Source organism: Lactuca saligna, chromosome 4 (genome assembly GCF_052625555.1).
Source record: "Lactuca saligna cultivar CGN05327 chromosome 4, ASM5262555v1, whole genome shotgun sequence".
Taxonomy (NCBI): domain Eukaryota; kingdom Viridiplantae; phylum Streptophyta; class Magnoliopsida; order Asterales; family Asteraceae; genus Lactuca; species Lactuca saligna.
In genome coordinates, this window is record NC_136420.1 from 53,090,174 (window position 1) to 53,097,206 (window position 7,033).

A 7,033-nucleotide genomic window follows, 5' to 3' on the forward strand; every position below is an offset into this window, starting at 1 on the left:
ATAATTGATAGGAATAAAAAAGTAAAAAGATATTTAATTTTTCTTTTAACTTTTAATCAACCAAAAAAAAAAACTACGACTTTTTCAACCACACGTTTAAAACTTGCGACTTTATTACATATTTTAAGATATTTTATTTTTCTTTAATATAAATATTTTAATTTTGTTATCAAAATCTGTTACAACCCCCCAACCAAAAGAGAGAGGGATACGGTGTCTGTCCACATAACCATCCTACAAAAACGTAGCTAAATACGTGGCACAACAACAAAAAGAAAGGTAGAAAACAAGAAAATACAAACAATATGGATTTACATTTCAGAAAACACAAATCAACTTGCAATAGTCACAAAAAAACATCTGATTTATTTTGCTGTAACCAAAAGTTCATCATGATCCCCACACAAATCACATAAATGGGAAAACTATCTAACCCTTGTTTTTCTCAGTCGAAACCGGTAAATCCTTGGTGTCAGGTGACTCTGCATACGATATAGAGATCAAGTCAGCTCTAAATTTCTCTCTATCATCAGAAATTACAGCTTCTGCAACATTCTTCACGCTCTTTGAGCTTTTGGTGACGTCTGTTGAAGAAAGATTTGTATCTGGTAGAGTATAAGATAGAGCGATTAATGACTCCCTTGTCAGATCCTCAGAAACGTCACTTCCAAATTCTCTCTTAGCCATATAACAGCAAATCCTACAATAAGGGTTCACCCAAAATCAAAACTGGTTTTCATTTTTTGGCAAAATGCATAAAATTTAGAACTTCAGTAACCTACAGACTAACAGTGTACAAGTATTACCGATAAATCAATAACATATCAAGAAACTAATAGTCATGGCAAAGGAGACTTCAACTTCATCTTCCTAAATTGTTATACGAACAGAAGATTACAGAAACCAGACTAAAGCTCATGTGTGAAGCATCATAGACCATCTGGTTCTGGTGTGGCTTCATAAGACTTTGCCCATTGAACTTACCTGAGAAAAGATTCACATCGCAATGAGCTTTGTTCCCTTCGTCACCAACATGCTGACCTCCATTACTGATTGAAGCTTGGACTCCATCACAGCAACTCATAACCCCTTTTTCAATGTTTGCATAATCAGCTGTAGGAAAAGAAAGTTTGGAAGTTTGGAACTCAAGACTGCTTAATTTACCTCTAGTGAAACCTATGGTTAACCTCTAAAAGTAAAACCCTAGCGCAAAGTTCAGCAAAACGTTTCTCGACAAATCAAATTCTACAAATCCATAGTTCTGTCCCAAAGTTTATTCGATGTGTCATCAGCAAAATATTGCCGAATTATGGATGAAATCGATGTGGTTTATTGCGACTAGTTATTGATCATTGTGCCTAAAACGAACTTGTTCTTGCAGTACATCATTCACAGCAATTAAAAACCCTAACTACAAAATTACCATCAATACACTTATACAAAGCGTTTGTAATCATCAATTCACCGCAAGCAATTCAATATAACTACTCGAATCAAAGTAAATGAAATTCAAACTCGAGTCCGATGAAGTCAATGGGAAATTTGCACAAACTAATCAATTTATTACCCGGCATAAAGAACATGCAAGCGACGGATCGATCAAATTCATGTACGGATCATATCATACGAAAATTAAAGAAAAATATTTAGATCAAAACTCGAAGAATTTGGACAAGACTCTTCTGGTAGGTACCTTGTGTGCGATTTGGTTCCTTTCGTCCTTGGTTTTCGGGTCCGAAGCTGCTTCTTTTGGAATCGTCAACGATCTTCAAACTCTTGTATAAATATAGAGTTTTATTTATAGATAAGATTGTGACGTGTAGCATAGAAAAATTAACCAAACATAAATTATCTAGTGTTAATTTTATTTTGAAAGGTTTTTTATTTTTTTTTAATTTCAAAAATTTATCTAACATATTTATAATAGAGTTTCCATGAGACGTTTTGGTGGTATAATAAGTGGTTAATGAGTTTTTTTAGCCATTGGTTTTTACTCAATATTCATTTTGTTTTTGTATGTTAATGGATATAACTAAAGGTGAATATTAATTAATAATAATGATCCATGAGATAAAAATAAAGAATATTTGGTCATGGTCAAAAAAAAAAAAAAAATAAGCAATTGGGTGCTTAAAATTATATTAATAAGATAGAAGATTTGGTATCTCATTTAATTCTAAATAATTACATTTTAAAATTTTATTTTCAAATATAATTACATATCATATATTTAATATTATATTATATTAAAAATATTATTAATATTATTCAGTGTTTAGTGGTTCGGTTTTGGATGAAAGTGAAAACCGAATTATATGTAGTTGATTAATCAAAAAAAGAAACCACACAATCTTTTTTAGTTATGGTTCGTTAATTTCGGTTAATTTGGTTTTTGTTTAGTTTTTTAATTAGAAAAATTAGATATTATTATACATTTCGTCCTAAACATTCTCATACTCGTTTTAAATAGTGACATGTCTTTATTTATCTATCTAAAATACAAAAAAAATCTTATGTTATAGTTATAAAAGTAAAATAAAAGTATTACAAATATTATATAATCAATATAAAATATTTAATAAAGCTAATCAAATACCAAATAATTAATAAAAAATTCAAAATTAAAATATAATTAAAGGGTAAAATGAAATATGATTAGAAAATTAGGGGTTAACTTTTTAAAACATGAAAATATATCGACCACTTAATAGCCAATAAAAAACAAATAAACTATATATTTCAATGGGATTAGCTCAATAAAAAAAATTAATAGTAACTAGTCACAAAAAAATCATTTAGTAAAGATGCTCTTATTATGTTTTCATTTTAAAAAATCAAATATTTTCTTACCTTTTTTTTTTAACATTCTAACCCAAATAACTATTGAGTTTTGATTTAAAAGTCACTTTGTGCTTTTCTATATGGTTTTTAAGGATATGAAGTTTATTTTTACCGACTAAAAATGTCATAACCTGTAATAGTCTCTTTTCATTGATGGCATGGATTTTTGTAGTTAAAAAAGAAATTCAATTAAATTTCATTCCAAAACTCTATTCTACAATAACCAACTACAAAAAAAAAAAAAAAAAACAAAAAAAAAAAAAAAAAAAAACAAACGCTACATTACTCGTGCCAGACATCTATCCTTTTGTCAACTTTCAGTTTGTTCTATCCATAGAATTTACTAGCGATGTCATTGGTAATCGATTACCAAAAACTACAACCTAAACTAGAAGAAAACAAGTTTATGGATTCAATAAGATTCATTTAACTGATTGTGTATTCTGACTTTAGTTTTATCTATCTCGTGTGAATGTTCAGTTCACTTCTGTTTTATGTTTGGAAGATCTGGAATCAGTTTCATTCTTCTGAAATTTATTTACAATTTCTTTTGCATTGGATAAAACTGATTTCAAGGAAATTCTTGGTTTAAACGGTTTTTTTCCAACGAATTTCAAATTGGTCCATATAACGCCCGCTTTTTTTGCCATGCATTTTGTAGAAAAATCATTATTTATGTCAGTTGGTAATGTAAATTTTCTTATAAATAAATGAATAAGAATTCATCAAACATGATATGTTTATATACATATATATATATATATATATATATATATATATATATATATATATATATATATATATATATATATATATATATATATATTTTACGTGTATGAAGTTTGGGTAAAGGTTATGGGTATATAATAGTTGTGTAAAAGCTTATTCTAAAACTTAACAAATTAAGCTAAATGCACATTTATGGTTAAAGATTATTTAGAATAAATAATCTAAACGAAATTCGTAGTGATCGTGATTACGAATATGTGAGTATAAAGAACGCCAAAATCTGACATCATACGAAGAAGATATGATTTTTCGAAGTTACTCGTTCGATACAGCATATCAGTATTTTCCATAAAATATGAAATGATGATAGATTACTTTTTAGTCAAAGTAATGTAAAGAAGATTCAGTGTCCTCGTAAATACAAATCCGTAGATATAAAAAATATCGAGAACATAGCTCGTATGAAGAAGTTGTGAATTCCACAAAGTCTTTTACACTGTAGTCCTTATAGATTATAAAATTAAAATAGAGTGCGAATTAGATGTTGAGATCTAAAGGAAAGTTGCAGTACACATAAATATGAATTTGTGAATATAAAGAAAAACGAAAATAGAGCTTCTATGCGAGAAATACGATTTTTCAAAGAATGTAAATATTTACTTGCGAAGGTAACGTCGATCCATAATATTATGACATGTGGCAGAGCTGGATACCTTTTCCCTTACCATAATCGACGACATGTGACACCACCATGAATGAAACACACCACCACGACACGACGCAACCTTGCACCACGGTGCGACGCCCCTATCGAGAAAAAATATAAATAGCCTCATTTGTTACATCTTTTTCACTCAATTTCCTCTCAACTCTTTCCTGCACCCCCGAGACCCAACTTTCTGAGTTCCCAAACATATTAGTGAACACTGCAGCATTAGAAAGCCCAAAAAAAATGTTCAACGTCAAAGTTCTGTTCGCGACTCTTTAAGCTTTTGCTTAAATACCATGTAAGGTGAGTTGCACTTACTATGCTTGTTATGTGTAACTTACATTTAGTTTCGTTGTTATTATTATGAACCTATTAATAAGATTTATCAGTAACTCCAGGCATAATGTTGATTGATCTATTTACAGGAGTGATATCTAGGCAAGGTCCTCGTGACATGTTTTAAGTGAATTTTCCAAACAGTATGTTCATATACCAAACAGATCCTAGCTCCAATATAATCGTACATGGTCATTTCTTATTTGATAGAACTTGGTATTCTTTGGAATTAACGAGGAATCTAAGTTATTATTATTATAGTCTCAAATAATATAAACAAAGACTTCAAATTTGTAATAATTATATGTAGGTCATTTAAAAGGGAAAGCTAAAGTGTTAGGCGAAGAACTAACTTTCCCGCAAATCATCCACCTTTAAACAAGGTGAGTGCATAATTACTTTCATCTTACAAATAGATACAAAAAGTATTTAAATGTTTAAATGTTATACGTGTTTATTATTTGTACTTATGATATTTGTGTTAGATAAAGTAGCATGACATGATTATACTTAATTAAATCATATATTTTTTAAGTAATAATCTATTTCATTATCATTCATAATATATATATATATATATATATATATATATATATATATATATATATATATATATATAGAATTAGGTTCAAATGTTTTCAATAAGTATTGTGTGCCTCTAACAACCAATCAAAATTAAGAAAAATAAAATTCAATAATAAATAAAAAAAAGGGTGTAATAGTAATTTTGTCACACTTAATTATGGTAAATATTTAAAACATTTAATATCCTTTAAATTAGGGTGATTTGTTTGTTAACCCTACAAAAACGACGGCCATTCATCACCATCAACATTGTCGTATTCCTTGTTTCTCCTCACCAAGTCCGACAACCATTGTCGCCCAATACCAACGTCATCATCTTCATATGTTGTCGAGGAGAGATAAACTAATCTAACTTGCGATTCTCGAAGAGATGAGGGGCAAAGATGCAATCTGCACCAACGATGATGCGATTATTGTGTGTGTAATCGAACCAACGATGATGCGATTCTGCGAGTCTCGATCTTTCCCGTTCCCATGAAAGGTTTTCCGATTTTTTCCCTGCAGTATTTAATTTCCTATTCTTCTACATCTTGATTGCTTGCAATTCTTCCTCTGAATGTTAGTGTTTTACGTTTCTTCACATGGATCTTCCATTTGATTTATTCACTGATTTTCGATTCTTTGATTTCCGATTATCCTTCCTGTTGATTTCTGATTTCACTAGTATGCCCATTGTGCTCTCATTCTTCTTTAATTTTAAATATCCATCATTCAAGTTGATTTTGTAATTTAGAATCTGACTTAAATAATGATAGATTGTTCTTGATTTTCCATTTATTCTTTGATAGTTAATTGTTCTAAATTTGTCTTTGATGAAAAAGGTTAAGCTGACATTCTGTCAGAATTTGCATGAAAAGGGTTAAGCTGGAGAATTTTTTTTTTTCATATCAGAATGCAAACACATGTTCATTTTATTAGAATATAAATATTACATAAACTATGTGTTGCTAATAATTCTAACACAATACATTGATACATGTTTTAGAATGTTTATGCATACAGAAGAAAAGACTATGATTTAAGTGCATTCTGTAATGTATTCTGTTAAAATTTATTTATATAAATGCATTCTGTTAGAATTTATTGTTTTATTCTATTTAATGCACTAATAATTTTAATATCTGAAAGTTGATTATGTTTTCTTTGTGGATTTAGGTTTTGAAGAAGTTGCCATTAATGTGGAAAATGAAGGAAACATGGAGAACAATAGTGCATTCTAACAGAATGTATTCTCTCGGAATTTATAAATTGTTTCTTAACAATAATATTCTTTCGGAATTGATTAGTGTTTTTGTTAGATTTTGATGTTTTTTTTTCTTTTTTAACCATTTTTAGTTTTAATCTTTAAGAGTAAATGTAATCCTTAAACCATTGTTTGTCATAATTTTTTTAGAATGAATGTACTAATTGTTTATAGACTTATTCTTTACAGATGAATGTAAATAGTGATTCTAAAATAATAAAATTTATATTCCTTGGAAAATGTTATTCTTGATAATATATTGTATAATTCTTAAGCATGTTTAATATAAAAAGTATCTTGAATGAAACCATATTCTGCAAGAATAAAACCGCAAATATATTTACTAGTTTATTGTTGATCTTTTGTCATTCTGGCAGAATAAAATCGGTTATTATTAAAAATAATATAAAATTTAATTATAATTAATTTAAAAAATTCAGATTTTTAAAAATAAGGGAATTAATGATCCCTTAAAATCCGAAAATTTCCTTTTTTAAAATAGGTTAATTGACCAAATTACCCTTTTGCTAAAAAAATTGTGATTATATGATACATGCTACTCTATTGTAATATCATAGACCCTCAGATCA

General features: G+C 28.5%; 1 long non-coding RNA gene across 1 annotated transcript; it reads right to left on the bottom strand.

Moving 5' to 3' along the window:
* Positions 1-295: 295 nt before the first annotated feature.
* On the bottom strand, positions 296-1,803 carry LOC145041854 (uncharacterized). The gene is made up of 2 exons (XR_013680441.1): positions 1,694-1,803; positions 296-700 (listed from the first exon to the last, which is right to left on the bottom strand). It is a non-coding gene; the product is annotated as an uncharacterized LOC145041854 (long non-coding RNA).
* Between the last annotated feature and the right edge of the window lie 5,230 nt (positions 1,804-7,033).